Source organism: Theobroma cacao, chromosome 1 (assembly GCF_000208745.1).
Source record: "Theobroma cacao cultivar B97-61/B2 chromosome 1, Criollo_cocoa_genome_V2, whole genome shotgun sequence".
NCBI lineage: Eukaryota > Viridiplantae > Streptophyta > Magnoliopsida > Malvales > Malvaceae > Theobroma > Theobroma cacao.
The window spans coordinates 13,859,302-13,869,745 of NC_030850.1; the positions used below are offsets into that span (position 1 = coordinate 13,859,302).

The window sequence follows — 10,444 nt, forward strand, 5'->3', positions numbered from 1 at the left end:
TATAGTTAATGAAAATGTTTAATATTATTGATGATTAGACTTACATTATGAATATTGAAAAGTACAATGACTCAATTTTTACAAATTATTGTATATAAATTAAATCCACCACTTTGACAAAGTAGAGAGACTAATTACATAATTTGACCTAAAAGTGTTTAAACGAATTAAAATATTGTCACATGTATTTTCATTTATCACATTATTTAATCTAAATATATCTTACTAAGTATATAACAACTTTCTAATTCCACTTATAGATTTTAAAAACTCCATGTCAAGTATAAGATAATAATCCTATTAATATTTCATAACTTTTTTTTAAAAAAAAAATTTAGTATTAAAACCGTTTAAACAAATATTTTATAAAAATATTTAAAATCTAATATAAAACATATAAGTAAACTTTTCTCTTTGAAGTTAAATATGAATATCTAATTTTTTTTTAACAAAAAGAATATCCAATATGAAAAGGAGGAAATAATAATATGTTTCTTGTTCAATATTCAATTATTTTTATCAAAATAAAAATTCTTGATAAATATATTGTTGAATCTCCAAATCAAACAAAATATGTGATACCTCAAAAGAAATGATATACTCAAAATTAGCACCATCATATATATTCAGTTGAATTCGATAAAAATTGAATTTGACCAAACTAAGAACAATATTATATTGTATGTGGTGTGGGCTTTAATTAATTGGGCAAATTTTGGACACGTTTGCCATAGCCCAAAGCAAAGACTGGGTTGAACTTTCAGTTCACGTGGATTGTCAGGCTTCTTTACATGTTCTGGACCAAAACTAGCCCAAAGGAGAAGAAACAAAAAAAATTACGAAGGCAAATGGGAAACAAGAAAAAGAATCTGCAATGAAGGGAACAAATACCTGAAATGATGACAAATCTGTCTAATTTTGGACCTGCTTGACTCCTCTGATGCCAACTAGGAAGGGCCAATCCTTGTCGACAGCATCCTTAGTTGGCATCCAGGGAGCCAGGCAGATCAGGACGTGACCCTTTTCATTTGTTTTTTCCTCATGCAATTCACCCTGGGAAAACCAATCCAGTACTTTAAAGTCAGACACCACGATCACTCACCCATCTTACTTTCTTTCATCAGTTTCATAATCAGTCTTATTTGATCGAATTAATATAAAAGATGAGCGAAAAATTAAGAGTTGTTATAACGTTGTCCTTAGTAAGCAGTCTAAAATGATAATTTATATGTATATTATTTATCAAACTTGTTCAACTTATTTACTTCATTACATTAATCGTGCATAAAGTAGAACCGTTTTAGTTCAATGGTAAATATAAGTTAGAGATACAATATTAAAGAATTGAGTTTGTCTCAATTAAAAGAAGAAAAAAAAAGAGTACCTCATGTAACCAATAGTTGATATAGGCTAGGGCTAGATTGATCAACTGATGGAGCAAAGGCGCAGTCAACTGTTTTTCTTTTTTTCTTTACTGAAACGAATGAAGAAGTACTCGATTTTGTAAAGAAAAAGAAAGGGTTTGCGTTGAAGGGAATGCCCCCCAACTGAGGCCAAGTAACGTATTTATACAGGCTAGGGCTAGCTGCGCAACAAAGTGAAAAAAGGAAAGAATTTAACCGCGCAGAAGAAAAGCGGAATATTAAGGAAAGTAAAGATTCAGCCTATCATGCAGAAGATAAAGAGGGCAAATATTAAGGATTTACATACTATAAAATCGTCGATTCTGGTATCTGATTTAGGAAGGTGTATTAGTCTAAGGTAATTATGGGTAGAAAAATCAGAAAAGTTAATGGATGATACTCTTCTTTTATTTTTTTATTTGTCAATATAAATCTTTGCCTTGGTAAACAAACCCCAGTCTGTGATTTAAAATCAGTAAAGTTGTAGTAGCGTTGTGATCAGTACTTACAGTTCAATCATGGGCTGACAAACAACTCGCGTTCAGACATGTTTCGAAGAAGTTTTCAGCTCATCAGCTGCCATCTCTCTTTCTCTCTCTCGGTTTACTGCTCTCTCTATCAACCCCATATAGTAAATTCACTCCTCAGGTCGGTTTGAACTTGGAAGTGGAATTAAGTACGTACGGTATTTAAAAACAAGCATAACCGAGGAAGGAGACAACGAGAACTCCATGGAAAGAGAGGAGAGTGCACAATAAACCAGACGGCAAACAAGGATTGTTCTTAACTAGATGGTAACAATTTAAAAGAAAAAATAGAAAACAAATCAAGCCTATTTGGTTTTGCAACTTCTCAAATCTTGGCCTCTTCTTTCATAGGTAAAGGTGACCCTCAAGAGAGAATTTTTATTTTATACAAACGATGATTTGGCATGGTGTCCATAACGGCTGTTGACAGGAGTGCACGGTGGCAAGGCCAAAGCATGAGACAAACTGACAGCCTTGGCATGGGTGGTTTGACGGATTATCTGACGGTCGTTTTGTACCAAAATTTTCAGCAGTTAATGCATAGAATAAAATTGAAACCAAGGTGGGGAGTGGGGACTGGGGACCCAATTCCATGTGGGGATCGATCCCATTCTTGGACTAGCTAGTTTTTAGCCTAGATTGGGCCGTGATGTGCTCTAAATTTAGGTTTTTAGGCGATTAAACTGACTTTGCTATGTCGACTTTTTTAATTTCAGCTCACCCCAGCCATTAGTTAAATTCCACTTGTCATTGAACGATTAGTGAATATCTCAATGTGTCGTTGGCGTCGGCGGACTTGTTAACATCACGCGCTTCAAACTTTGCCTAATAATTCGCTATTCAAACTTTGAGTTTAACGTCTCTTGGAATTCAGCATTAATGGTTTAAAGATGGTGTAGCAAAGGATTAACATCGAATATGCATGTGCGTTTGTGAACCCATGATAATTACTGCAAATTCGTAAGTCAGGGTTTATTTCGTCTCCAAGCCTAAAGTTCACAATCTTAAATGATACATATTGTTAAAAATTCCTGAGTAAACTAGACTTTGCACACTGGTAGAGAATGATGCAAATTCTTTTCCGTCACCAAAGTATCTATTAGGAATTTGTGTATATTTCAAGGAAATACTAAAATAGCTTCAAAGCGTGTAATCAGAGATCTAAAACGGCTTTAAGGTGCGTAACCAGAGGCGCAGGGGAAGGGGGCTAGTGAAGGCCTCACCCCCAACAATTTCAAAGTTTTTACAATTTACTTTTATTTTTTAAAAATTTAATAATTTTGCTCTTATAAAAATTTTAAATTTTTTTAATATATTTTGATTTTTTTAGAATTCTATAATTTTGTCCCTGCAATAATTTTTTATTTGGTAAGATATCCCACGACAATTAGCTAACAATTAATTTTAATAGGACTAAAATAAAACCTATTGCAATGGAATTATTCCCAAACTCTACTTCTCCAAAACCTCACAACTACCCCTCTTATTCTCTTTTTCTTTTACCAAATACTATAGAAACAAATTTTTTTTTTCTTGTACACGTTTTTGCTTGCCAACATTCTCTGTGTAGAAAACCTTTGGTCAGTAACTCAAATTTTATATCATTATAATTGATAAGTTTAGTTTATTTACTTATTCTATTTTTAATATTTTCAACTTTAAATTTTTTCTTTATTTAATAATTTCTACTTAGTGATGTTGATTTAGGATTTACCGTTTTAGTCATTTTTTATTGAAAGCAACAAAACAAAGATTTGATTAAGCACCTAATGTTAGTTATTACTTATTTATTTAGGAATTGTTTGATTTTTTTTTACAAATTATTTTTGTTTTTTTATTTGTTAAGATTTTGATGGACAATTAAGTTTTTTATTCGGGATTACTTCCTCTTTAAATTGTTTATTGATATTGTATTTAATTTTTGTGATTAATTTTGGGGAATTGCTTCCCATTGAATTATTTATTGATAGCCTTTAATATTTTTTAATGAATTGCTTTTCATTGAGATTTTTGTTATGATATTTGTTAATTTTTGTTTATTGTTAAGTTTATCTAGAAGTTGAGATTATTGTCAATATTAAAATATTTATGATTATACCAGTTAATTCTTTTAAGTAAATTATTAAGATTGATTCTTTGAATGATTTTCAGAATTTATTTGTATAATTTTCATAAGAATTTTTTCCATCTAAGTTGCTTTATATTGTCTTCAACTCTTCGCTCCCCCCTAACACAAATATCTTGGCTCCGCCACTATGTGTAGCAGTGTTACTGTCCTTAAGGTTTTATTCGCCCCACTGATTATGTGCAAAAGGGTTGTAGGTGATAAACTTTGAGGATACAATGAAGCCCAGTAATTAATTGCGCTTTGCACTTACGAAATTGAGAAATGATCTAGAAGAAAATCTAGAGAATATTAATAAGGAAGGAGAGATTGTTCTTTTGTTGTTTCGTGTGTTTTTTTTGTTTTAGAGAAAAGTCTTATTTATAGGCATTTGTGACAGTTTCCAATAGACACAATTGTGTCTATTTCAAACAGACATTGTCTGTTTTTATCTGTTTCTAATAGTTATATTTGTTGGTTTTCCAATAGACATAATTATTTTTCAAATAAACATAACTGAATTATTTTTTAAATTCAAACAAACATAACCGAATTATTTTTCAAACAAACTTATCTGTTCTGTCATGTTTCCAATTGTTATACTTATTTATTGAAAAAAATTTAAAAATTAGTTTAATTGCTTGCACCTACTCATGTGCCGAGTGCCATTAATTAAATATTAAATTTAATTGAGGCTAAATACTCAAATAAGCCATTGAACTATGTCATAAAAGTCAATTCAACTCCTATTCTTGTATTGCATTTCAAAAAAGCCCCTGTACTATTATTTGGGTAAAATAAGCCTTTCTTCTTAACCGTTGACTAATAGAATAAGCCCTTCTCCCTAACTGTTGACTAATAGAATAAGCCATTCTCGCTAACCGTTGACTAACTTCTATTAGTCAACGGTACATGTGGCACTTTTATACCACGTCATCTGCCACGTGATAAGTTGATGTGGCATTTTGATGACATCGCTGCTACGTGGTAGGTGACTTCGCATTAAATGTTGTTAATTAGGATTTGTGTGCTTATTGTTTTACCTAGACACATGTCCAAAAATGATTGCTTTAGGATTGAAAACAAAAAAAAACTAATTCTTTTTTCTATAATCACAGAAGACAAACCTTTTGTGTTTAACAAAATAAATCATCTGATTTAAGTTTGACCCAAATAAAAAAAATAAATCATAAAATTTGAAAAAAAGTAATAAGAGATGAATTAGTTTGATCCCAATATGAACTAATCAATTAATTTTAAAAATTCAAATCCAGGTTACATGATAAAACTAATAGCAATAAGAGAATATTTGTTATGTTTCACTACAAAAACATCAACATAATCAAAACTCTTTCTTAGAACCTTCGTATGTCTTATTGCCACCATGGTGGCCACAGCTACACTTTGCAGCACTCAACAGAGAAAAGAAATCGAACTTAAAACTTTTTTTATCATTCCCACAACAAACAAAATCACTAAGAAACTTTGTTTTGGATATGTTTATAATAAGCAAACTAAGCATTGGAATCAAGAACATTGTTAACACTAGCTTTGGATGGTTCTCTTTTCTTGGCGAGTTTAACAATACTTAGGCATTGGCAAGTGGAGTCTCTCAAAGCATCAGACCTTGATTTCCAATGACAACCCAGTCTTCTCCATTGACATGGCTTTTTCTCTTTATCTTCACTTTTTATATGCTCATTGGCAGCCAGGCAGTGTCTAACAATGATTGAAAGGCATGTAAATTCGAGAAGTCGAAGGTTGAAAACCTTAAATTATTTTGAATTCAATTTGTTCTCATTTTTTTTCTTAAACCCTAAATTAGATGATTTAGTTTGTTTAGGAAAATAATGTTTGTTCAATAGATTAGGAAGAAGGTAATTAAGTTATTTTTTAATCTTTAACCGATCATTTTTGAACATGTGCATCGCTAAAAAGGTAAGCACACAAATACTAATTAACAACATTTAATGCTACGCCATCTACCATGTGGTAGTGACATCATCAAAATGCCATGTCAACCTACCACGTGACAAATGATGTGGTATACAAGTGTCACATGTACCATTGACTAACGGAAAGGGGCTTATTTGACCCGTAATAAAAGTTTAAGGGCTTATTTGAACATAACAAAAGGATAATGGCTGAATTGATTTTTTTGACATAGTTCAAGTGTTTATTTAGGTTGAATTGATTTTTTTGACATGCCCCTCTTTATTTAAATGACTCTATTTCTTTTTATTTTTCTAATGCGGGAATGTGTCCCACATTCATTATTGTTGAAAATGTCCAACAATCCTCCACCATTTTCAAAATAATCTAAATTTTTGATAATCTTGGGAATCAATTGCATATATGAAGGTGTCTTCTGATTGAACCTTCATTTAGTGAAAATGTGTTAAAGTTAACCAAAATTGCATGGTAAACTATGCTTTGAACCAGCTATTCCATTTAGTTAACCGAACATATCTCACACTATGATTTCAATACCAATGAATGCACAGTATTTGGTGAAGCTTTTATGGCCATGCGTCAACATCCTCTTTTCATGAGTGTTATAAGAGCTAATGCTCTTAAGCTTCTAGAAGCGGCCTCATTTCACACTCACATAGATAGATCCCATCAAGAATGCCCTTGTAGCTAAAGCGTTCTAACAAATTTATGTTATGGGTCTATTAAGAGTATATAACTCATCGTTTCCTTACCATTGTGAATAACTAGCACTTTAGATGGAATGGAATATAATATATCATATTATAGTGCCAACAGCTACATATAAATGGTGTATTTTGTCTCATTAAATTCAAGACTTGACGTTATCCTAAGTGTCATGAACTATGCTCATTCACTTAAGAATGTGATAGTCCGTGTGACACTTGAGTGAATGCTTTCACGCAAGCTAGCCAATAACTCATTTATATCTAATCAAACATTAACAATAGCAATAAATTGGACTGAGGCAACGCACATCGAAATCATTAGGCATATCGAATGCCATATACATAATAAGAGAAAATGTTTTATTAATATAAAAATGAGTATAAAGGGACCAAAACACGCCATTGTTGGGCCATAGGGACAGCCTTAGATGATTCGCTACAACCATACCTTTACTAGTGAGGTAACCCAATAATCTGCCGACTGCTCACCCCTTATAAAGAGTTTACGAGATTTTACAAGTGTTCTACCAATAGCAATTATAATGCTTGAAATGAGGACATTTCTTTCCTAAAGGGTTTTTTGTCACGACCCAAATTTCGGGCCATGACCGGTGCATGGGCCCAATGGACGTAGCCCACTAAGCCCAATCAAGTTTATTTACATGACTCCATTCATCAATTTCATTATTCGTTTTGACAACCGTATTTCAAAATTTTCACTAACGAGTATGTTGATACTTTTCTATCGACTATATATTCACATTTATATGATTCAAAATAATGTCATCCGTGCCATTACATAGTGGCAACATTAATCAATATAAACATCTATTCGTTCAAGATATATATATACATGTCTTAACAATTTACATCAGGGCACGTGTGTTCAACAAAAAGGACTCTAGACTTCTAGCGGAGCAACCATAGCAAAGGTGTAGCTACCGAATGCCATTGATACCTACCAACAAATGGATATAAGTCTATGGGGACACCTTGACCTAGTTACCGGCTACCTCTTGATCTGAAAAAATGAAGTTAAAAACGGTGAGTACAAACCCAGTGAGTGAACAAAGAAGGGAACAAGCATACCATAAGGAAGATTTAACGAAATCATGATGCACTTATCTTTAAAATAATGCAGTTTAGTTTGGTTCTTATTAAAACCCCTCATTTAAACCCTCAATGAGTAAATCACTTGATGATAAAGAGTTCACGCTCAACAAAGAATTTGAAGAGTGAAAAATTTAAAGACATTTATGCAAATCAAGTCAAGTAAACGATGGGTGTTCACTGCAGCGGAAAGGCATTTTCACTGCAGCGATATTGGGCTCAAGTTATCAGCTGGACGAGGTTTTCTCAAATGGCCGAGGGTTTCTCTCTAAAATTCTTCATTTTAAACTTAATTAAATAAACCCCTAAATGTTGGGAGTTCATGATCAACTATGGTGTAAACGAAATGGAAAAATATGGCAAAAACCAGCAAGATAGCATAATGGATAGAAAATTTCTTGTTGCAACGAGATTCAGTTGGCCAAAATAGAAAGTTTCTCACTGTAGCGAGAAGCTCTAGTAACTTTCTCGCTGCAGCAAGAACCAGGGTGATAATAACCCTTAAAACTCGAGAGTTTCTCGCTGCAACGAGAAATAGAGCACTAAGAAAAAGTCTCCATTCCCTCAAGAAAAGGCTATCTTGCTGAAATGACAAAAGCAACATGAAACACACATAAATTCCCAAAGTTTAACATGTCAAATTTGCACATGCCTTACAACCATATACCATATTCATGAGCTTTTGATAACACACATATCTATCTGTGTATATATATATCAATTATCATGCACACCCTCCTATCATCATCAGCTCATAAGCATTCCCCACTAGCACATGGCTGGGTCAGCATCGGCTTATGCACACTCCCATTTGTACATAGTCGGGTCAATATCATCACACAAAAGGAACATCCAATGCATATTATTCATATCAACATATTGCTATAGCACATGAACCATTTATATGGCATATTTTCACAAGGTAAAAACATTCACCAAATGCTTGTTCCCTAGGTAGATTTTTAAAGAAAAAATTGGATAAAATCCTTCAAATGTTTTGTGCAAACACATACATATTCCCAAAATAAATTTTGAAATGCAAGTTCACTCACCGGTATGTTGTTGAACCTCTAATCGGCTCTAACTTCTCTAATGGTCCAATTGGGGTCGAGGGGCCTCGTTGGAACCTATTGCACACCAAAAACATCACAGCCAATCCAATTTACATTAATATTGCTCCAAAGCTATTTTCCAAGTCAAGCTTCAATAGCCCTTCCTATCTACCACTAAATGGATATTATTTACACTACTCTAGTCACACTAAGAATGATTAATCAATCTCAACAATAAAACACTCACAAGTCAAATTACTAGACAATATCAATAACTAAAATATCAACTCAATTTCACCACTCACCTTGCTAGATTTGTAATTAGATTCCTCTTAAAAAATTCTCAAACTATTATAAAAAGTATTTCTTTCTTTCTCTAAAACACTTAGTTAGTGAGAGAAAGTATGGGTTTAAGACTTTGGAGGGTTTTTAAGGTGAGAGAGTGAAAGAGTACAAGGTTTATATGCAAAAGTGCATAAAAGCTTGAAATTTAAAGCTATTTTGAGGAAGGTTTTGGAGCTTTCATATCAAGCTTTCATGAAGGATGAAAGCAACGTGAGATAAAAGGAAGAAGAAGAAGAAAAGCTGTTGGAGAATGAAGAAGCTGCTGGAAGAAAGAGATATTTATAGCTCAAGCTTATCCATTCCATTTAAATTACCAAAATGCCTTCACAAGTTAACTTGTTCTCTTCCAATCCTTTATGCAATCTTTTTACTCTTTTGACACTGGGACAAGGTCCATAATGGTTTAGAAATACTCGGGTTCATGAAAACTTAAAAATTTTGACCTGAAGTGAAAAATGACCATTTTACACCTATCGTGAAAATCATCATCATTTTTATTTCCTTCATCATTTTACTTGTATTTCATTATTCATTTATGTCTTAGGCCTACTTAAGCCATAATATTGTTTAAAAACTTATTTTTAGGGGCTTACTAAGAAATGATGAAACTACCCCTAGCTAGTGTTATTGCTTCTATGCCTAGTTACGAGCCTATAGAGGTCGAGTCTCACATTTCTGCCCCTAAAGACTTAACAAGTATTTCTAGAGATGTCACCATGAGCCATTACAATGTTTGAAAGGGGGACATTTCCCTTACAAGTACAAAAGACTCAATCTCTTAGACAACTCTAGCTTGTCATAGCCTAAGATAAGGTTGGCTCATGACAACCTCCCTCACTCAATTTGTCGATGTCCTAGTTGACTGGTAGGCTTGGAATTCTTCAATTTTCTGTTAGAAGGTGAGAAAATTGGCTTCTTTCTCCCAAGTGATCTCATATGGCCCTAAACTTTCCCATCTCACTAAGTACTCCTATGTCAATCGTCGGTTGATTATCGTCATCCTCCCTACTAGAATCTCCTCCACTCGACGCTATGATGGTGGCTTAGTGCTAATGGTGACTCTTATGGCTAGACGCTTGCTTGCATTTGCTAAATCTACATGGAATTGCTTCAGGTTGTTGATGTGAAGCACGGGGTGTACCTTTATCCACTTGGATGGATCAATCTTATAAGAAGCCTTCCCTACCTTGGCTACAATCGGTACCAGACATTCATACTTTCGTACTAGAGTTCGATCTCTCTT

At 33.3% G+C, this 10,444-nt stretch overlaps 1 long non-coding RNA gene across 1 annotated transcript; it reads right to left on the bottom strand.

Moving 5' to 3' along the window:
- LOC108662036 lies at positions 608-2,368 on the bottom strand. Its single transcript, XR_001927818.1, has 3 exons — positions 1,913-2,368; positions 1,385-1,585; positions 608-1,053 (listed from the first exon to the last, which is right to left on the bottom strand). It is a non-coding gene; the product is annotated as an uncharacterized LOC108662036 (long non-coding RNA).